The sequence below is a fragment of the Dermochelys coriacea genome, chromosome 2, assembly GCF_009764565.3.
Source record: "Dermochelys coriacea isolate rDerCor1 chromosome 2, rDerCor1.pri.v4, whole genome shotgun sequence".
Taxonomy (NCBI): Eukaryota; Metazoa; Chordata; order Testudines; family Dermochelyidae; genus Dermochelys; species Dermochelys coriacea.
Window position 1 is genome coordinate 271782159 of NC_050069.1, and position 21805 is coordinate 271803963.

General features: G+C 59.2%; 1 protein-coding gene across 11 annotated transcripts in view; it reads left to right on the forward strand.

Annotated features, from left to right (window-relative positions):
* The first annotated feature begins 1061 nt into the window (after positions 1-1061).
* Positions 1062-21805, forward strand: part of SLC4A2 (solute carrier family 4 member 2) — an 83420-nt gene continuing 62676 nt past the window's right edge. Inside the window, exons 1-4 of one of the 11 annotated variants that reach the window (XM_043509834.1) lie at positions 1091-1108; positions 2144-2227; positions 3124-3275; positions 5340-5425. The gene's annotated coding sequence lies outside the window, so the exon portion shown is untranslated. The other 10 variants (XM_038388851.2, XM_038388848.2, XM_038388852.2 and 7 more) reach the window with 10 other exon arrangements.

Consider the following 21805-nt stretch of genomic DNA (forward strand, 5'->3'; position numbering starts at 1 on the left):
TGGGGGTCAGGGGCTGGGATCTGTGGGGCTTAGGGCTGGGACTGGAGTTGGGGGTCTGGTGGTGGGTCCCAGTGTGTGGGGTGTGTTGCGGGTCTCGGTGCAGGGCGCTGGGATCTGGGGGTTTTGGGGTTGGGGGCTGGTGGTGGGTCGCTCTGTGGGGCAGCTTGGGGGGGTGGAGGCTGGGATTTGGGGGGCTCAGGGCAGGGATCTGGGGGGCTGGGGGCTGGTGGTGGGTTGCTGTGTGCGGCAGTTTGGGGGATTGGGGGCTGGGATCTGGGGGTTGGTGGTGGGTCAAGTGTGCGGCAATTTGGAGGGTCGGGGGCTGGGATTTGGGGGGTCTTGGCTGGGACTGGAGATGGGGGGCTGGTGGTCAGTCTCGGTGTGTTGGGGATCTTGGTGCAGGGGGCTGGGATCTGGGGGTCTTGGGGCGGGGGGCTGGTGGTGGGTCTCAATGTGTGGGCTGGGATTTGGGGGGCTCAGGGTGGGGGCTGGTGGTGGGTCTCAGTGTGTGGGCTGGGATGTGGGGGGCTCAGGGTGGGGGGTCTCAGTGTGTGGGCTGGGATGTGGGGGGCTCAGGGTGGGGGGCTGGTGGGGGGTCTCAGTGTGTGGGCTGGGATTGGGGGGCTCAGGGTGGGGGGCTGGTGGGGGGTCTCAGTGTGTGGGCTGGGATTTGGGGGGCTCAGGGTGGGGGGCTGGTGGGGGGTCTCAGTGTGTGGGCTGGGATTGGGGGGCTCAGGGTGGGGGGCTGGTGGGGGGTCTCAGTGTGTGGGCTGGGATTGGGGGGCTCAGGGTGGGGGGCTGGTGGGGGGGCTCAGGGTGTGGGCTGGGATTGGGGGGCTCAGGGTGGGGGGCTGGTGGGGGGGCTCAGGGTGTGGGCTGGGATTGGGGGGCTCAGGGTGGGGCTGGTGGGGGCTCTGTGTGTGGGGCGGGTTGGGGGGCTGGGGTCTCTTTGGGCGGTCGGGCACGCGCATTCTTCTGACACGTGGAAAGTTTCAGCGCTTGGGACGCTCGGGAGCGCGCATCGCTCTCCTCCGCTGGCCCCGCCCCCTGCCTCGGACGCGCGCCGGCCCCGCTCATCCCCGGGCGCGCGGAGGAGGAGCCGCCTCTGGTAGGCTGAGGCGGGAGCGAGCTCCGCGCGCGGGAAGCGCGGCCCCGATGCCCGCAGCCCCGGGGGGGGGGAATGACTGGGGGAGTGGAGCCGGGGGGGCGCGGGCTGTCTGAGCGGGGGGATGGCCAGGGAGCTGGGGGGGGATTTGGGGTGGGGGGCATGGCCTGGCTGGGGATGGATGGGGTGGGGGGTATGGCCTGGCTGAGCGGGGGGATGGCCAGGGAGCTGGGGGGGGATTTGGGGTGGGGGGCATGGCCTGGCTGGGGATGGATGGGGTGGGGGGTATGGCCTGGCTGAGCGGGGGGATGGCCAGGGTGGTGGCTGGGGGGGACAGAAATCTGAAAGGGCGAGCGTGATGAACGGGGACCTGTGGGGAGTCGAGGGGGGATACTGAGGAAATGGTGGGGGCAGGGGGTGTGCAGTGGGGCGGGGAGATTGGGGGGACGTGGGGCAGAGCAGTGCCTGGTTCCGGTCGTGCTATTTCTGCGTGTCATGGCAGCTCCCAGAAGGGGGCGTCGCGGTGCCATGAGCAGCAGCTGCTGGAAATGCCGCCCGCAGGCCAGGGGGGCACAGAGCCCAGCAGAGGCCGGGGGTGCCAGGCTGCAGAGCTTGCCCGGGGCCGGGGGCAGGTGTTGGGAAGGAAGAGACGTGAAGGGGAATTGCCAGGGAATCCCTGCCAGGTCCCCTGCCTCGCTTTCCCCAGGCCTGCTGGAGTGCGGGCAGGGTAGCAGCTCACGCTGGATCTGCTTCTGATGGTGGCGTGCCCTCAGGCTGGCGTCTCTCCTGTGTGGGCGCCAGTTTCCCTCTTGGAGTAACAGGGTTAGTGATTCTGAGCCCCCCTGGAGTGAAAAGCCCTGGGCTGGCACCAGGAGGTGGATTTCCCTGGGCTGGTGGTGTGGGCGTGGGCGCAGGCAGGTGCTATTCGCTGGTGCCCAGCTGGGAGGCGGCTCCCCATGGGATGGGGCTCTTGTGTAACCTTAGGAGCATGTTAATTCCTTCCAGGAAGAGGAACAAACTCTCCCTCTTGCCCTGCAGCCTCTGTCGGAGAAGGATCCCATCAGTGATTTCCTCCTGGAGTGCCCCCGGGCCAGGGCCATACTGCAGCCCTCGTGGGAGGAGGTGAGTCTAGCCTAGTACCCTGGAGGAGGAGAGCTTCTGGTGGCGGGGAATTCCCCAGTCAAGGGCCCTGTCTGAGGGCACAGGGGGGAGATCATCCCCCAAACCTGGACCCTGCTTTGCATGGCCTGGGTTCCTGCACAGCCGCTAGGGAGCATCCTGTGACTGCTCCGGCATCCTCTCCACCCCCAGCTTACGCAGCTTCTTCTTCCTCAGTCGCTCTCTGGCCTCCAGCCCCCGCTTGCTGCTGACCCCCCGACTTCCTCGGGCCTTGCCAGCTGTAAAGGAAACAAACTTGTCACTCACTCCCAAGAACTTGCTTCCTCCTCCCGCTGTTCCCACGTGCCCGGTCAGCCCGTAACCCCTGACTGTGTCCCCTCCTGCCGCTCTGCGCCCTCCTAGCCCGCTTCCTCCCACTCTCTGGACTTGAGCTGCGTCTCCTCCAGCGCTCTGCCTGCTCCCCACCAAGCTGGCTTCGGCTCTCCTTGGCCCCCTCCTCCACGCTGTAAGTCTGCGCTCCTTCCTCTTCCTGCCTGCTTGTTTCCATGCCTCGCTGGCTCTCCTGTCGCTGGCTGGGCCGCTCGCTCCCCCAGGCCTGTTGGTGTCGCTCAGGTTTGTCCTCTTGGAGGCCTCATCTGCCCCCGTGTTTCCATTGCCAGCGGTACACTGCGGCTTCTCAAATCTCTCTGGGCCGGGCCTCTGCCTTTCTGCCCTGAGGTGTCCAGCCGCCTCTCTCCAGAACCCAGCCCCTCCTCTTCCTCGGGACCCCTCTCCCCTACTGGCATCTCCATGACAGCGCCTGACTCCCCTGCCCATAAACTCGGTGTCAGCTTTGTCTCTCTTTCTCTGTGTCTGTGCCCTGACTGTCTCTCACCTAATCGCTGTCACCTTCTCTCCAGCCACTCCATGCTACACGGCGCTGTCTCCTGCTGCTCCATTCTGCCTCATCTAATTGTATCGTCCCCTCGCTGACTGAGCACCGCCCTAGGAGTTAAAAATAGAACTGCAACAATCCCTCTGCCTGCCTTCCTGTCAGAGAGAGATGGCTTCAGTGGGTACCAGGTTTATTTGCCTTTCACCTGGCTCGAGAGGAAGCTGAGTCTGAGAGCCGCGGGGTGCAGCTACAGGCATCTCTTCCCTTGTGTCAGAGAGTTCCTGAGGCTAGGGCCAGTTCCTAGAAAGTTGTCTCCTGCACTTGTGAGTCTTCTCCATTTGGGTGACAGTTGAATTGTTCTGTTAGAACTGAGCTGTGGTGTGAGCTTGGGGTTGTGGAGGGGAGGGGTGTCATGTACCCACAGGATTGGGGCAACACCTCCCATTTCGCAACAGTCTGATGGAGGAACTCCTTCAGTTTGCTGGAGCCACAGGGGTCTCATTCAGCCTCTAGGGCAGGTCTCGCTGCCTGCTGAAACTGAACCTCGGGGGTGCCAACGCCCTGCTGCACCCCAGGAGCTCTGCCCAGCGAGAGCATCTGAGCCAGACTCCTGGCAGAGACTCACCTCCTTTTCAGGGACCACTGCACCTCAGTGTTTACAGTGACACTCAAACCAGTTGGGGTTATTAGTCACCTGGTTTATGGCATCGGCCGTCCTTAGGTCATCATAGAGACCTGAGGGCAAAGCTGAGTCCATGCAGGTCAGCCCGCGCACTAGCCAAGCTGCTGGGAACCCCATTTTCAGGCTCTCTGTCTTTCCTTAGTCAATTCCCAGATGAGAGAGCTTCCTTCAGAAGCCAACACTCACACCTCAGCCCTTTGTTCTTCAGCTGGGATCTCGACTCTGCAAAATCCTTGAGTAGCTGCAACTCTATTGTCTCACTGGCCCCCTTGGTGATCTGGGGTGGTTTCAACCAGTTCCTTAATGACTCTTCAATCCATCCAGGTGGTAATCTCTCCCCCTCCCCCCACAGCCATGCAAGGTGTAGGGGAAACCGAGGCGCACACAGTTTTCATGAAAAAATTCCCACTTTGTCACAAGGGCTCTCAGAGCGAGGGCCAGCCCCATGGAGGCCTTTGCAAATCAGGACAGAGACCTTGAATTAGCCTCTGTTCAGTGGGGAGAAGACGCAGAGTGGAGCACTGTTATTGGAGCCAGCCCTACGCTGCTGAGCAGACAAGCTGCTACATTCTGCACCAGTGGGAGCTTTTTGAGGCTGTCCAGCTGTGTCTTTAGGTGTAATGCACGTTCGGGTGTGAAGCAGTTCGGTTTGCGGCACACATGGCATGCCTGACTCGTACCCACAAGTGCAAGGAGATGAATGTGGATCTACCCCTGGCCCAGCCAGAGGCTCCCCCTTTCCACCAGCACAGCCTGAACTCTGCTGCCCCAGATACATCAGCCTGCCTTGCGCCATTCACCTGCCCCTCACGCCTGGGCGACTCTGCCAGGCCTACCCTAGCACACACAATGGTGGGTTGGATGCTGGAATTGGGGCGTGGCCGCTCCCTTACCAACTGTGGTGAGGTTCTCTGGGCAAATGGGTGTCTTCTGGCCTTCGAATGTGAGTGATGATCATTTGGGTCAGGGGACCTCTGGAGCAGGGCCAGAAACAGGGATTTGAAGCCTATTTCAGCATGCAGCCCTAACAAGTGGCTTTCAGAGAACCTATATGATCAGTCTCAGCAATCAAGCCTGGAAGCTGGGAATGCCTGGATCATCCTGGAACTGGTGCTCTAGACATGACATTCTCTGTGTCCTTACACCTCCCCTGAGCCGGCCAGTCCCCTGCCTTGGGGCAGGGCTGGTGCCGGTGTCCCCTAGATGTGAAAAGCCCCGTGTCCCCATTCCCTGCCCCCAGAGCCAGCTGTTCTCCCTGCCCTGGGGCTGGATTGGAGCCAGAGTCCCCTTGAGGGTCTCAATCTCATGTCTAATGCCCTGACCCACCCTGGTGCGAGTCTTCTCCCAGCATGCTTTGGGGAGTGATCGTACCCATACAGTTGTGACCGGAGCCACTTTGTTCCGGTCGGCGTTCCTGTGCTTGGCACTAGCGCCCCGAGGGTTGGGGTTAGTGTCGCCTGGAGAGAAGTGGGGCCTGGGGGAAGCAGCGAAGTGGGGATGGGTATCCCCGGGGCAAGGGGCACTGCTGTTAATCCCTTACTATCCTTTCTGTATTTCAGTGACTGGTGGAATGGTGCTGGGTGGATCAGTCCCTTCTCTGCACTGCACGTCCTGAACTCCAGCCGAGCTGGAAGTCTTTGTGCAGGTGAGTCTGTCCAGACACCGCACCCCGGCAGAGGTGGCTCCCTTGCTGGGACACAGGGAGTGCGCGGAAGGCTCCAGACGTTTGGCTTGACATAGGACGATGATGTTGGGTAGACCCTCCTGGGTACTGCAGCTGTCCTCTGCTTCAGAGACCTCCCATGGCAGGCTAACAGCCATGGATGGGGGACAGTTCGGGGCTGCAAGGTGTACCTCCGAGCCAGAGATCTCCTCAGCTCTGTCAGTGTCCCACCTTCCAGCCTCCTGTCTTCCAGCCTGGGGCTCCTCTGTCCAACTGCAGCGTTCCTCACTCCTGACTCACACACCCTGCTCTTCCAGCCCGGGCTCCCCTCCCCAGCTCCGTCCTGCACCCCCCTGGGCTTCCCGCCCTAGCTCTGTGCTGTGTTCCGCGTTGGGTGAGGGTGGCGCCTCATGGCTCCGTAATGCTGGGAGCGGTTGAGCGATGTTCGGGGCGCTTGTCCAGTCCGATTCCTCTCTCCTGTTGATGTGCTGGACGTGGCTTTCTGCTGCCTGCGGCGTGGGCCCCAGAGCCGGTGTCCTGCCGCAGCATCTGTCTGGGGGGCCCAAGGTGTCACCGCTGGGTGGAAGAAGATGAGTGTGTTCTCTGCAGCCCTGCCTGCTGGGCTGAGGCGCTAGCCATGTGCAGGGGTATTGGAGGCACCGACGGGCGGAGGTGGTGCCAGCTGTGTGTGGGGTGGCAGTGTGTGGGGGGGAATGGGAGTAGTGGCAGTGCTGGGGGCGAAGGGGCAAGGGCTCCTGAAGCACTGGCAGTGTGTGGGGAGTGGCAGGGGGATGGGGGTAGCAGTGGGGCCAGGGTCCCAGGGTGCTGGCAGTGCTGGGGGCGAAGGGGCGAGGGCTCCCAAAGCTGCATGGGGGTTGAGTGCTCTAGGCTGCTGGGAACGGGCCATGTGGGGCTGGGGCTGCTCCAGGCTGTGATTTGCTCCTCCCGCAGCTCAGGCTCTCATTAGGATGGCTCCCGTGGCGTCAGGTCACTTTGTGTGGCAGCCAGGAAGGCCTGGCTAGGAGGGGGAAGGGCCTGGCCTTGGTGCTCCCAGGGTACAGCCTGTCTGAGCCTCCCTCAGCTGCTGCGGGGGTAGGGGGGGTATGTGCTGAGCATGCTCAGTGCGTTCCTGCCTGTTAGAGCAATTAGCCCTGCTGCCCTCAGGGGGCCAGGCACCCAGCCCCCTTACAGGCTCTTCGGGGTCACTGGAGTGCTTCAAGCAGGCTGCCAAAAGCAGAGGGATTTCATTGCCCTAATGATCCTCCCTGGCTGGCACCTGTTAGTCTCCTCCCTGCCGGAGGGCCAGAGCAGCTCCCGGCACAGCCTTCTGGGTGGCACCTCAGTCCGTTTCCTTCTGTTGCGGCTTCTGCCCGGGCAGGCGCCACGGGGAAGCAGGGTGGCAAACCCCCTGCTCCAGGGCGTGGGTGCTTCGGTGGCTCCCTTGGCTCCCAGCAGTCGGAGGGGCGCCCGTCTCTGCTCTGTCCAGGCTGGAGCCCAAGGGGGATGGGTGCAGACGGACCCCACCCAGCTTAGCTCAGGTCCTCCGGCAGGGGAACTGCAGCCCGGGGTCTGCCCGGCTTGTCCTTGGGTCTGCGGCTGTCGCTGCTCTTGGTCCCTGAGCTAGGCAGATGGGCGCTGGTCCGGGTGTGCCTGTGTGCGCTGCGGTGCAGACAGTGCTCTTGGAGGCTGGTGGGTCCCACCTGTCAGGGCCCTACCTAGCACTATCTCCATTCCCAGCTGAGCTGCCTTGTTCTGTAGGGGAGGGGTGCCCAGCTAGGCTGCTCCACTCTGCCTCCTTCCCTCCCAGCCCTGCTGTGGGGCTGGGTGTGTTAATAACCTTCCGAGTGCTTCCCTGCTGGGCTGGGGACGCTCTCGCCATGAGGGGTGGTGGCTAGAGGCCCCCCAGACACAGGGAACAGCTGCCGCCAGTACCTTTGCTGCAGCTACCTGAAGGGGTGGGGCGGCCTGAGGGTCTCTCCACAAGGACACCCCTCCGGCTGGCATGGGCTGCAGAGGGACTCTCCTCCACTTCGGGGGCTTGCAGGGTCTTGCTGGGTTCACCAGGACAGTTTGGGCAGGGAGGATGCGAGTCTTGCGGTGACGATTCACAAGGGAAGGGAAGGCGTGAGTAGGAGCAGGGAGTCCTCGCCTGCTCTGCTGGCTGCCGCAGTGAGTGGGGATGGCTGGGGGCAGCAGATCGGGCATGGTGGCTGCAAGAGGAGTTGGAGCCCCAGGGAGCGTGGGGGCTGCACACCGAGAGCTCTGCTCCGGGGCTGAGAGGGGACAGCCCCTCTGGGAGGCTCTGGAGAAACTCCCTGAGACTCTGCACTCGGCTCTGGTCCCTGGATCCCAGAGCTCCTGGGAGCCGGCTAAGGGGGCACAGGGGCTGAGTCGGGGGGCTGACTGAGCATGGGATAGGGCTTGAGAGCTCTGGAGTCCCTGGCATTTGGGCGAGTGACCAGGAGACTCGACAAGAGGGGAGGAGGGGCCCCCAGCGCTGGGCCGGGCAGCCCTTCCCACCACGAGCAGCGGAGTGGAGCCTGCTCACCAGCCCACACTGCTACTGCCAGGGCCGGCTCCCCGGGGCCCGGTGCTCAGCGGCGTCGGCACTAAGAGCTCCTCTGGGGGCATCCAGCATGGCAAAGTCCCCTGGACGCGGAGCAAACTGCACCAGCTCAGCAGTGCCAGGCTGGAGCTGCGAGTGCCTTGTGCCCAGCAGCACTGGACTGACGGATGCAGAAAATACTGCAGTCTCCCTGCCCGCCCCCCGGAAACCATCCTTGTGCCCCCTTCATTGGCAGGTATTTTGTGAGGTTCCTGAGTGGGTGTTTCAGGCTGGAAGGCTGCAGCGCTTTCTCTGCCCCCAAGCCGTTCACATCTGTATGCAGCTCTCCACACTGGGGTGTCTGAGCCAACACCATGCCTAGTGTCTGCGGTGGGCAGCTTGTCCTCCATCTCTCCCCCTCCCCAAGGGGACCAGCAGTTCTGGGGCCTGTGATCCCGTAGTCTGACCTCGGCCCCAGGGCTGCCCTGCGTTGATTCCTGGCTGGACTAGAGTAGGGCTTTTAGAAAACCAGCCAAGCCTGATTTAAATGTTGCCGATGTGACGAAATGGGACTGTTCTTAATGTTTCCTCTGAATATTTTGGGGTGCCTTAGTTTCCCCTATAAAGAAAAGGAGTACTTGTGGCACCTTAGAGACTAACAAATTTATTTGAGCATAAGCTTTCGTGAGCTACAGCTCACTTCATCGGATGCATTTGGTGGAAAATACAGAGGAGAGATTGATATACACACACAGAGAACATGAAACAATGGGTTTATCATACACACTGTAAGGAGAGTGATCACTTAAGATGAGCTATTACCAGCAAGGTGGTGGGGGGAAAGGGAGGAAGAAAACCTTTTGTGGTGATAATCAAGGTGGGCCATTTCCAGCAGTTGACAAGAACGTCTGAGGAACAGTGGGGGAATAACTTGGGGAAATAGTTTTACTTTGTGTAATGACCCATCCACTCCCAGTCTCTATTCAAGCCTAAGTTAATTGTATCCAGTTTGCAAATTAATTCCAATTCAGCAGTCTCTCGTTAGTCTGTTTTTGAGGTTTTTTTGTTGAAGGATAGCCACTTTTAGATCTGTAGTCGAGTGACCAGAGAGATTGAAGTGTTCTCCAACTGGTTTTTGAATGTTATAATTCTGTATAAAATGTATATAATATAAGAGCCCTTGGCCATTATCTTTGAAAACTCGTGGCGAACGGGGGAAGTCCCGGATGACTGGAAAAAGGCTAATGTAGTGCCCATCTTTAAAAAAGGGAAGAAGGAGGATCCTGGGAACTACAGGCCGGTCAGCCTCACCTCAGTCCCTGGAAAAATCATGGAGCAGGTCCTCAAAGAATCAATCCTGAAGCACTTAGAGGAGAGGAAAGTGATCAGGAACAGTCAGCATGGATTCACCAAGGGAAGGTCATGCCTGACTAATCTAATCGCCTTTTATGATGAGATTACTGGTTCTGTGGATGAAGGGAAAGCAGTGGATGTATTGTTTCTTGACTTTAGCAAAGCTTTTGACACTGTCTCCCACAGCATTCTTGTCAGCAAGTTAAGGAAGTATGGGCTGGATGAATGCACTATAAGGTGGGTAGAAAGCTGGCTAGATTGTCGGGCTCAACGGGTAGTGATCAATGGCTCCATGTCTAGTTGGCAGCCGGTGTCAAGTGGAGTGCCCCAGGGGTCGGTCCTGGGGCCCGTTTTGTTCAATATCTTCATAAATGATCTGGAGGATGGTGTGGATTGCACTCTCAGCAAATTTGCGGATGATACTAAACTGGGAGGAGTGGTAGATACGCTGGAGGGGAGGGATAGGATACAGAAGGACCTAGACAAATTGGAGGATTGGGCCAAAAGAAATCTAATGAGGTTCAATAAGGATAAATGCAGGGTCCTGCACTTAGGATGGAAGAATCCAATGCACCGCTACAGACTAGGGACCGAATGGCTCGGCAGCAGTTCTGCGGAAAAGGACCTAGGGGTGACAGTGGACGAGAAGCTGGATATGAGTCAGCAGTGTGCCCTTGTTGCCAAGAAGGCCAATGGCATTTTGGGTTGTATAAGTAGGGGCATAGCGAGCAGATCGAGGGACGTGATCGTTCCCCTCTATTCGACACTGGTGAGGCCTCATCTGGAGTACTGTGTCCAGTTTTGGGCCCCACACTACAGGAAGGATGTGGATAAATTGGAAAGAGTACAGCGAAGGGCAACAAAAATGATTAGGGGTCTAGAGCACATGACTTATGAGGAGAGGCTGAGGGAGCTGGGATTGTTTAGTCTGCAGAAGAGAAGAATGAGGGGGGATTTGATAGCTGCTTTCAACTACCTGAAAGGGGGTTTCAAAGAGGATGGCTCTAGACTGTTCTCAATGGTAGCAGATGACAGAACGAGGAGTAATGGTCTCAAGTTGCAATGGGGGAGGTTTAGATTGGATATTAGGAAAAACTTTTTCACTAAGAGGGTGGTGAAACACTGGAATGCGTTACCTAGGGAGGTGGTAGAATCTCCTTCCTTAGAGGTTTTTAAGGTCAGGCTTGACAAAGCCCTGGCTGGGATGATTTAACTGGGACTTGGTCCTGCTTTGAGCAGGGGGTTGGACTAGATGACCTTCTGGGGTCCCTTCCAACCCTGATATTCTATGATTCTATGATTCTATGATTCTATGATTTGTGTCCATTTATTCTTTTACATAGAGACTGTCCAATTTGACCAATGTACATGGCAGAGGGGCATTGCTGGCACATGATGGCATATATCACATTGGTAGAGTGCAGGTGAACAAGCCTCTGATATTGTGGCTGATGTAATTAGGCCCTATGATGGTGTCCCCTGAATAGATATGTGGACACAGTTGGCAATGGGCTTTGTTGCAAGGATAGGTTCCTGGGTTAGTGGTTCTGTTGTGTGGTTGCTGGTGAGTATTTGTTTCAGACTGGGGGGCTGTCTGTAAGCAAGGACTGGCCTGTCTCCCAAGATCTGTGAGAGTGATGGGTCATCCTTCAGGATGGGTTGTAGATCCTCGATGATGCGTTGGAGAGGTTTTAGTTGGGGGCTGAAGGTGATGGCTAGTGGCGTTCTGTTATTTTCTTTGTTGGGCCTGTCCTGTATTAGGTGACTTCTGGGTACTCTTCTGGCTCTGTCAATCTGTCAATCCCCTATGAAATTCTTAAGTATCTAGGGGGTGGGATAAGGGTATGTGATCGTTGCAGAGCCCTAGAGGGCAGGTGCGTGCAGGAGTCTGGACACAGAGAATGGCCGACACCCTGTTTCCTGGCCACTGATGGCCTGGGCCCTTCCCCCCTGCAAGGTGAGAGCTAAAGGGTTGGAGAACAAAGGAATCCGGTGCCCTCCTGGCCCGGGAAAGGGACAAAGCCCAGAGGATGAGGGGCTGGAGAAAGTTTCAGTTTGGGGCTGGCTGGGGACATGGAGTGAAGTGCAGACGGGGTTGACTGGCTCACTGCCCCCAAAATGGACCCAGCTGAGGGGTCCTGTTCTCTGCACCTACAAGCTCTGTTTTAGATCCTGTTCCTGTCATCTAATAAACCTTCTCTTTTCCTGTCTGGCTGAGAGTCACGTCTGACTGCGAAGTTGGGGGGCAGGACCCTCTGGCTTCCCCAGGAGCCCGCCTGGGGGGACTCGCTGTGGGAAGCGCACGGTGGGGTAGGGGATGCTGAATGCTCCGAGGTCAGACCCAGGAAGATGGAAGCCGGGTGAGCTGTGTGTCCTGCAAACAGTCTGCTCCCAGAAAAGAAAAGAAGTACTTGTGGCACCTTAGAGACTAACAAATTTATTTGAGCATAAGCTTTCGTGAGCTGCAGCTCACTTCATCAGATGCATTCGGTGGAAAATTTTTCACCGAGCGCATCCGATGAAGTGAGCTGTAGCTCACGAAAGCTTATGCTCAAATAAATTTGTTAGTCTCTAAGGTGCCACAAGTCCTCCTTTTCTTTTTGCGAATACAGGCTAACACGGCTGCTACTCTGAAACCTGCTCCCAGAAAGGAGACTACACCAGAGTCCTGACTGGCTTCAGAGGGAGCAGTTCCAGAGCATCGCCCGGGGACTCCGTGACAACCAGCAATGGAGGCTCAGCTGCAGCCCTTGGTGAGCGGTTCCCTTCCCTCCTGTTAGAAATGCTCGCCTTCTCTCCAACCTGGTTCTGGCCAGCTTCGTCCAGTCACTGGAGCTTGGCTGGGTCTACTTGAGGGAAGAGCCCCCATCAAACCTTGGTTCCCCAGGTAGCTCCTTACAGCCTGGGATCATCCCCCCAAACTTCCTGTTATGCTAAATCCATCACGCTCCCGCAGCCAATCCTGGGAAGGCCACAGGGTCGCACTGTGGACTCGCGGGCAGCTGCCTGTGCACCAGGACTTCCAGGGTCCCAGCTTCCTGGGATAGGCCACCCCTCCTGTAAGTATGGGTGTGGTGGGGAAGCTGTTTATACCCTGTGCTCTCTGCAAAGGAGAGACGGCAGGTCAGAGGAGTGCGCCCGGCATGGGGAGCGGAAGGCGGGGAGCTCTAGGTTGGTCTGTGGGTCCTGTGGGGTTCGCTCCAGGCTGGAACTGGCCCCTGAGCAAGCTCCATCCCCTGCCCATGCTCTGGGCAGAGCCGAGCTGTGGACCCTTTCAGATAACCTGGCAGGTAAGGATCGAGGCCTGGACCTGCTATTCTGGTGGGTACAAGTGCAGGAGTGGACACAGGGTGCGACAAGCTCCCCATAGCCGGTGGCAGCTTACCAGCTGAGCTGCACGCTCTGTATTTGTCGGAGTTTCCCAGGGCCGGCGGTTTGGCACTTAGCCAGGCAACACAGCTGAGTCCATCTGGCAGGTGACAGACGTGTGTAACCGGGGCTTGGCCCTTGTGCGCCCAGACAGGATGCAGTCTCCTCGCCAGCCATGGCCGTGTGACTCATTGGTGCTGCTCTGGGGGAGCTTAGCTGCACGCTGGACGGACGCAGTGCTCCCTTGGTGGTTGGGAAGGCCCAGCGCTTTGTTGGTGCAGCATGGGAAGGGAATTGCAAAAGCCCAAGCTTGGAGACTCAGACCTTCCTGCGATTCCAGCTACCTGTGCAACTCACTGCTGCAGGATGTTGTATCAGATACTGAACCGACCAGCGGGGGGACTTCTGTGGCATCACGCAGTTTACTGCACAGCTCTCTTGGCAGTGGGGCAGGGGCCCCTCCCCAGCATGGCGTGTGCTCAGCTGCTGCCTTTCCCTTCGGCTGGCTGAGTGCACCAGGAGGGAGGAGCTGTCCTCTCTCAACTGCCCGTGGGGCAGAGTGTCTGGGCAGTGGGACCTGCTCTGGCAAGGGCCCTGTTGCAGGGGAGATGGAAGGCAGGGTGACCCAGTCTGGAGTTCTGCTCCGGTGCCCTTTTGGCCAGTGAGCATTCTCCGAGGAGCTGCTGCTACCTTTCCAGGCCTGGCACTTGGTGAGATTCCCCAGCTTCTCCACTTGGCTCCTGTGGAATTCCTGCAGGGTCAGACCCGGCCTTTCCTCTCCCCTGCCAGTGCTGGGTGTGCTTGGGCCGAATTCCCAGCCCCTCACACTTGCCGGGGTAGCTGAGCGCTTCCCATTCCGACCCGGGTGAAGTGGTTGCATTCGCTCCTCTGCTGCTCCTTTTCCTCCTCTCTTCCACCCCCGCTCTGGAGCCAGTGCTGCACATTGGCCTCCTTTGTGCTGCGAGCCAGGCTCCCTGCCCAGCTGCAGGCCGGCTGTGCCCAGCGGGAGCTTGCTGCAGCCGCGCGGGGCTCGGAGGAACAGTTACAGAGACTTGGCACTGGCAGCCTTGTTTGGGAAACGCGCCTGTTACAGACTTGCTGAAACAAAGTCTTGCCGGGGCTGCTTTTTCCTTTCGCACGAGTACAAAAGCCTCCAGCGTGAGGCAGGAGTCCCGGCTTGGAGCCTGCTGGGCAGCGCTCTCTGGACAGGACGGAGCAGCTGGCGCTTTGCATCCAGGTCCATCTCTGGCACTGGGCTGGCCCGGCAGAGCTGAGCTCTGCCCAGCCAACGGCCTGTGTGGGTGGGATGGCAGCTCCCACTCCTGGCTGAGGGGCCCCCAGCTGCCCCGCTGTGTTGCCTGCTCCTCCTTCCAGGGCTCTCCCCGGCAGCCTCTGCATTAAGCAAGAAGCAACTTGCTGAGAAGCGAAGCCTGTGAGACTGGGTGCCCGGGATCCCTGTGCGAGAGGCCACGCGGTGGGGTGAGTGGGGTGCAGGCGCTCCCCTACCCTGGGGGGGCTCAGCACCTCTCCGGCTGTGGGGGGAGAGGAGGGCACCCTGAGCTGTGCTGGGGAGATTTGCTGCAGCTCTGTGTACCAGCGGAGCTGGGGCACCGGAGCCAGGCTGCGTAGCCAGAGCTAGCCGAAGGCACCGCTTAGACTCCCTCGTGCCAGGGCCCCAGTCTCACGTAGCAGAGGGGTGGGCTTGGGGGGGTGGAAATGTGGGGAGGGATGCACCGAGTCTTGGGGGAGGGGTGGTCACTGGGTGAGGTGTAAAGGGGGCGTGTAGCAGGGAGCTATTGCTCGACCCCCTGCCCTGCCTGGGGAAAGGAGGCTGGTTGGGGCCAGTTCCTCTGGTCAGAGCTGGCCACCGGGTGAGGCCAGGGCCAGACATGGTCCAGCTGGGCCCTGTGGCCAGGCACGTGGGGACTACAGCTCCTAGCTTGCAGTGCTCCATCTGGAACCAAGCTGCACGTGCTCTGGGCTCGCATGCTTTGGGGCTCAGCCACTGTCTGGTGGGGGGATGGTGCTCACCAGCAGCGCAGAGCCCAGGGGTCTCGGAGCTGGACTCTGGGGTACCTGTGCCGGGGGCAGAGGGACTGGTGTGGGCTGGGGAGGTCCCGACTATGCTGCTCACTGGGCGGGTTTCTCTGGCTGACTTCACACCCGGTGGTGCCAGATAAGGGCTATTGGCTCCTGGTGTGGTACCTCCCCAGACCTGGGGTGAGCCGAGAGTGGACAGGGAGGTGGTGACAGGCTAGGCACGAGTCCTGACAACAGGGTGATCAGAAACTCTCTGAAGTGAGCTGTAGCTCACGAAAGCTTATGCTCAAATAAATTTGTTCGTCTCTAAGGTGCCACAAGTCCTCCTTTTCTTTTTTGCAGAAACTCTGTCACCTGCCCCATGGGCTCTTGTAGCCTCCCTCCTGCAGGCCCTCGGGCTTTTTCGCTGCCAAAGGGCCAAACCGCCCAGCCCATCATAGCTAGTGAGTCCAGAGACAGGGCAGTGCCAGCCGCCCCCATTCACCCGCTAGCTGTCTGTCTGGCATGGACCTCTGCCAGCACCTTGGGAAGGCTGCTCCGTGCCCGGGTGCTCTCCCTCTGTGCTTCAGGCCAGCCATTCTGCAGGCCCCCTGAACCTCCCTGGCCATGCCGGCTTTGCTCTCGGTCTGAGCGTGTGGCGCTGGGGAGGCTCCATCCCCAGGAGCCGGTTGCTTTACGGAGGGGCAGGGATGTTTGAATGGTGCTGCTGGAGTTGTGGTATTTAGATGGTCTCTCTGACACGGGACATTCTGGGGAAGCTGCTGGGGCCCTTCCCAGGAGCTGGCAGGGGGTGCTGAGCAGGTGGGCTAATGCGCCAGGCATGTCCTGCCTGGAGACACCTCAATTCTCACCATGGAGATGGGTGTGACTGGGCAGGAGGGGCTGGTTTGCCGGCAGGGGCCCTGCCGGGCCTGAGGCATGTGCAGAGCCTGGCATTGCAGGAGAGAGGAAGAGACCCAAAGGCTGGATGGGGCAGTGTGGGCTGGGAGAGGCAGGGCCCTCCAATCGCTTGGGGGGACATAGGAGACCCCTGAGTTTGGGAGCAGTGGGGCAAGCACTGGGACTTGGTCCTGCTTTGAGCAGGGGGTTGGACTAGATGACCTTCTGGGGTCCCTTCCAACCCTGATATTCTATGATTCTATGATTCTATGATTCTATGATTAAGCAGGGTTTGGAAGCCAGCCTGGCCGGTACCAGAAGGGTGGAACTTTCCCCATGGAGCGGGGTCCCAGCTAGCTGTAGAAGTGGGGGTGGCCTGCAGCACCGTCTCCCAGCATTCGGCACTGAGCTGGAGTCCGGGGATGCCAGGGCTGCTCTGCCGAGGGTGTGAGTTCCCCAGTGCTCTGGGCGGCAGGAAGGCTCGATCTAGCTGCTGTTCTGTCTCGTTGACCCTCTTCCTCAGCTGAGCTTGGGGAATGGGGTTCTTCACCCCCTTCTTGCTGGCAGACCTAGCGCGGCCCCGTCAGACCCCAGCCCTGCCTTTGGGGCTCCCCTGACAGCTGCTTTGGATTGCACCTTTCCAGCTGTTGGCGGGGGCCCTTTCTGCTGCTGGTTCCAGGGTGGGGGGTCTCCTGACTGCACCTGGTCTCTGGCCAGGGCTCGGTTGCGGTTAGCGCTGCCGGGGCTGATTTCCATAGATGTGCTTTGCAAAGTGCCTTCCTACTGGGAAGGAGAGAGGTGGGGCAGGGGCAGGGGCCTCTCCAGAGAGCAGCAAACCTCTCCCATTTGATATTGAGGGCATGGGTATTGGAAAGTGCCTGTAGGCTGAGGCATTGGGACAGGGAGGTGGGGTGGGGCGGGGGGGGGGGGCGCGGGCAGGTGCCAATGGGTCAGGAAGTGGGTTGGTCTCAGGGTGCTGCTTTAGTGTGTCTCAGCGGAGGGGGAAGGGCTGCATGTCTCCTGGGACTCTTTGCAGGCCCTGGGCTGTGCCCTGTCTGCCCTGGGTGCTGAGGCAGGGCGTGGAGGTCGGGTCAGGCTGTCCCCTCTCTGGTCAGGGCTTCTGGCTGCTCCCTCGGGCTGGGCACTGGCATGTGGCTCTGTGTGTGCCCAGTGCCTGGCACAGCGGGGCCTGACCCATGCCTGGGTGGCTGGGTGCCAGTGATAATCCGGGCTGGCTGAGCTGATGCTGTGGCCAGGCCTCCCTCCCTCTCTCCCCAGGTTGCTGTATTCGAGGGCAACCGGGAGGGGCTTTTCCAGGTTGCGTCCTGAGGGCTGGGGACCCGTCCTGCCTGGGCTGGTTCCTGGTGGCTCTTTAGCCATGGAACATTAGAGCCCATGAGGAATGTGTTGGATGAAGAGTAGCCGTGGGGATTACTGCCTGTTACAGCTGAATTCCTCCTCTTCTCCTCGCTGGCGCCCGCCAGGGGTGGGCAGAGCCTCGAGCCCGGGTCATGCTGGCAGTGAGGCAAAGCACCTTCTGCGGTTCTGCCCCCCAAGGCTGGTGGAGCTGTGGGCATGCGGGGCGCCAGGGGTGGCTGTTGCTAGTGCAGTCGGATGGAACCCGCAGCTCCTGCTTGGGACCTACGTCTTCCTGGTAGGCTCTGGGGTCTGCCGGCATGTCTGTCAGTTCCTGCTGAGCATGGGATAAGGACCATGTAAGCACTTGGCTAGCTGGGGCCTGTGCCAGTGAGTTCCACAGGTTAATTGGACGTTGTGGGATCCATTTTCAAGGTGCTTTCTTTCAGTCTTGCAGGGTCCCCTCATCCTTGTGTTGTGAGAGGGAAAACGGGAGCCCGCGATCCACCTTCGCTGGCCCATCTGTATCAAGCCATGCTGAGCAGTCCCTGCTCCGACAGGCTCGAATGGCTCCCCGTCCGTCCCTGAGCCTGTCCAGGGAGCTGCAGACGCAATAACCCCGGGCAGGTGGTGTGGCCCCGTTGGTTTGTAGCTGGGTGGTGTTTCCTTTCTGGCTCTGCTCCTCACCGGCTGCTGGGCACGGGGCAGAGAGCAGTGTTGAGGGGTGTGAGAGCAGTGTTTGGGCTCTAGGCAGGTGGAGAGATGGGCTCTGGCTGCTTGCCATGGCCTGTTGCTGGCTCCCCCAGAGCGCCGCTGATCACAGGGCTATGGGCATGTCCAGGCCCAGGACGGGGGCAGGCTGCTGGCTCCCGGAGGACTGGGGAGCCCCTGGCGGAGGCTGTGTGGACAGCCGGGAGGCCTCCAGAGTCCCCCAACATGGGAGGAGTTTTGGGCATGGCTGGATGCCGTGATGGGACTAGTGTTGCCCAGGGCTCTGCCTCAGCCACCGCCCTGGCACAGAAGTAGCCAGGGTGCCTGGCATTCCCCCTCCACTGCCTGCTCAGCCCTGCTTGGCTCAGCTGCAGTGACCGCTCGTCATCCTGGCAGGCACTGCAGGCCGAGGGGCTGCTCCCTGGGGATCTCCCATGGAGGGGACGGTATGAGCTTGTGTCAGTCCACCAGGACGGGGGTCCAGGGATGCCCTCAGGGACCCAGGTGGGATGAAGGAGCAGACGCAGCCCAATGGATCTTCAGGAGCCTGATGATCCTGAGCCACTCCCAACTGGAAGCCCAAGGCAGCTACGAAGCCATGGGCCTGGCACAACCCGGATTTAGGCCAGGGCGTGGGACAGAAACCGCCTGACTGGCTGTGATGGGGATGTGCTGCTGTCAGTGGAGAGAGGACAGACTTGTCTCCTCCTCCTGCACCTCGGCACTCTTGGCCCTGGGATAGGGCCCAGGGCAAGGCGCTACCATGGGCTCAGTCCTGGAAGGTTGCACCCGCTTAAGATGGGCCATGCTGGGGAAACTTCCCCCACACCACTAGGCCCCTCTTGGGACCTTTCCGCACTGCCGGGGAGCCATCGGGGGAACAGGTCCGACTGGGCCAGCAGCGTGCAGGTGACACACAACGCTGCCTATCCCTCACCTCTCCCGCTGCAGCAGCCAGTGCTGGGGCGAGACCAGCTCCAGGCCGCAGAGCGCTGGCCGAATGGAGCCAACAGGAGGGAGCTGATACTGGGGGCAGAGGCCGGCCTGGTGGGGCGTTGAGGTTTCGGTGTGCTGAGGCCGGAGTCAAGGAGTGCTCTCTGATTCCTCGCTCACACAGCAGCATCTGGGCGCTGTGATTCTGCGGTTGGTTGGACACTCCAGCCCATTGTGATGGGCGGCAAACTGGCCTTGGTTGTTCTGCCGTACCTGGGCAGGGAGCCATCAGTCATTAGAAAACTCCCACTAGTACAGAGCACTGCAACGCGTCTCCTTGGCTGCACAGGCTACCACCGTCCTCTGCTGGCTCCCCAAACCCAGCTTGCCCCAGTCGAGGTCTCCGACCTTAGCCCCCGGGCACTCGGTGATCTGGGCCCAGGATATCTAAAAGAGTCCAAAGCTCTGGGCTGAAGACTGCAGTCGACAGCTCAGCTCTGGGGGTGCAGCACAGCTGTCCAGTGCACTGGGAAAGCTCCTCTGGGGAGGGGACGGAGCGTGCTCGGGGCTGGTCCAAGCACATGGAGCGAATCCCACAGGACCTACGGACCATCCCAGAGCTCCCCGCCTTCCGCTCCCCATGCTGGGCACACTCCTCCAACCCTCCCTCTCTAAAAAGGCTGTAAATGGGGAATCATTCTCCTCGGAGGGCGTTTTGAGAGGGGTCAGTTCTCCAGAGCACCGGCATTGCTAGGGAAGGGGGGCTCTGTCACGGACCCACAGGGTCGGGGATGCACCCCCAGTTTTGGAACAGTATCTGGGAGGCCCTTTCACTGTGCCAGCCCCCCTGGGAGTCCCACTCTGCCTCCAAAGGTGAGCCATGCGGCCTCATCGCCTCCTAGACTGGCCCTCTGGGCCTACAGCCCCCACTCCCCATGAGCTCCGGGCCATGAGTCCCCCGGAGCCAGCCCCTGAGGGAGACTTGGCTGCTGTGCAGGGATCAGGGCCCTTCGCCCAGCCCCTGCAGGGACACTCCCAGTGTGGGGACAGCTGGGTTCAGTTGTTAGCTGGTGCCTAGCCTAGGGGGCCCTTAGGGCAGGCCAGGGCAATGAAGGGTGAAGCAGGGTCTGTCTTGGCCAGCCCCGAGCCTAGCCCGGCTGTGGGGAACCCTCGGGTCCAGCTCTGTCTGTCTGGGCGGCCTCCTTGGTCAGTTCCCAGATGGGTCCCAACTACTTCCCGCAGCCAACGCTTACCCCCATCTCACCCCTCCCGCATCCTGTGATCTTGAGCTGGAGTGTGTGGCTCAGCCCCCTGTAAAGGGTGGGGGGAGGGGTTCAGATCTCTCTAGGGCGTGAGTTGCTGGGTGTCCCCGTCCAGGCGATTGGATTTGCCGTTGTCCTTTCATGCTGTATTGCTATGGGGTTAGGGCCCTGACAGCTAGAAACTCCTGGCCTTCCCTGAGAGCAGACAGCCTTCCCCCATCCTAGGTAACAGTGCAGCATGTGGGGAAACTGAGGCACACACAGCCTTCATAAAGATATTGCAGAAACTTCCCACTTTGTCATGGGCTTGTGTGAATGAGATCATCGAATCACAGAGTCGTAGGGCAGGGAGGGACCTCAAGAGGTCACCTAGTCCAGTCCCCTGCACTCGGGGCAGGACTAAGTATTCTCTAGACCATCCCTGGCCGGTGTTTTAATATGCATTAATCCGGCTAACTGCAGAGGCAGCCAGCTGGGGCCAAGGTGGGGGTCGTGCTCCCCAGACAGGGCTGTATCCTGGGGAGCAGCGGCTCGGGGAAGGACCTGGGGGTCGTGAGGAAAACAGCCGAACACGGGTCCCGTGCAGGGCTGTAGTCAGGAGCAAACAGAGGTGGAATTGCTTTTATGGGCTGCTCCAGTGAGACCAGCCCTGCAAGCTGGGCTGGGGCCACACTCGGCAAAAGTCATATGGACACACTGGAAAGGTTCAGAAAAGGAGGAGTCAAGGCTCAAGGAGGAGTCAAGGCCTGGAAATGCTGATCGACAGAGTCCGAGTTTTTAGTGGTATACATGACTGAGTGTGTCAATTCAGGACAAATTGCTTAGAGCAGGGCACTTATAGCCCCAAGCTGGAGTTCCTTTACTATTAAGGCAAACCCAACCTGCCAGACAGAGAGGACTTCGGTCTCACCCCACTGGCGAACCAGAAGTCACACAAGCAATTCCCTTAGACGCTCCCATTTCCCAGTATCATCACCAGGGCCACTCATTATGGGGATGAATGGTTATGAAAACCAATACCCCAGTAAAAGAAAAGAGGTTCTCTCGATCCCAAAGGACCAAGCCCCAGACCCAGGTCAATATACAAATCAGATCTTACCCACAAATCACGCTGTTGCCAATCCTTTAGAATCTAAAATCTAAAGGTTTATTCATAAAAGAAAGAAATATAGATGAGAGCTAGAATTGGTTCAATGGAATCAATTAAATCCAGTAATGGCAAAGCTCTTGGTTCAGGATTGCAGCAGTGAAGGAATAAACTGCAGGTTCAAATCCAGTCTCTGGAGAACATCCCCAAGTGGAATGGGTCATTCAGTCCTTGGTTCAGAGCTTCAGTTTGTAGCAAAGTCCCTCCAGAGGTCAGAAGCAGGATTGAAGTCAAGATGGAGGGGTTTCTAGGACCTTTTATATCCTCTCCATGCAGAAGGACACCCCGCTGTTCTTACTGTGGAAATCACAGCAGCAAGATGGAGTTTGGAGTCACATGGGCAAGTCACATGTCCATGTATTTGTGGCACCTTAGAGACTAACAAATTTATCTGAACATAAGCTTTTGTGAGCTACAGCTCACTTCATTGGATGCATCCTTTTCTTTCTGAGTATATAAAATCTCCCCACTGTATTTTCCACCGAATGCATCCGATGAAGTGAGCTGTAGCTCACGAAAGCTTATGCTCAAATAAATTTGTTAGTCTCTAAGGTGCCACAAGTCCTCCTTTTCTTTCTGTGAATACAGACTAACACGGCTGCTACTCTGAAACATGTCCATGTATGACTCAGTTCTTTGCAGGCCGGGAGGCCATTGTTTACATGTTAGTTTGAATGTTCCCAGGAAAGCTCAGATGTGGATTGGTGTGTCCCAAAGTCCATTGTGCGTTAAGTGTTTCTTGACTGGGCACTTACTGAGAATAGTCC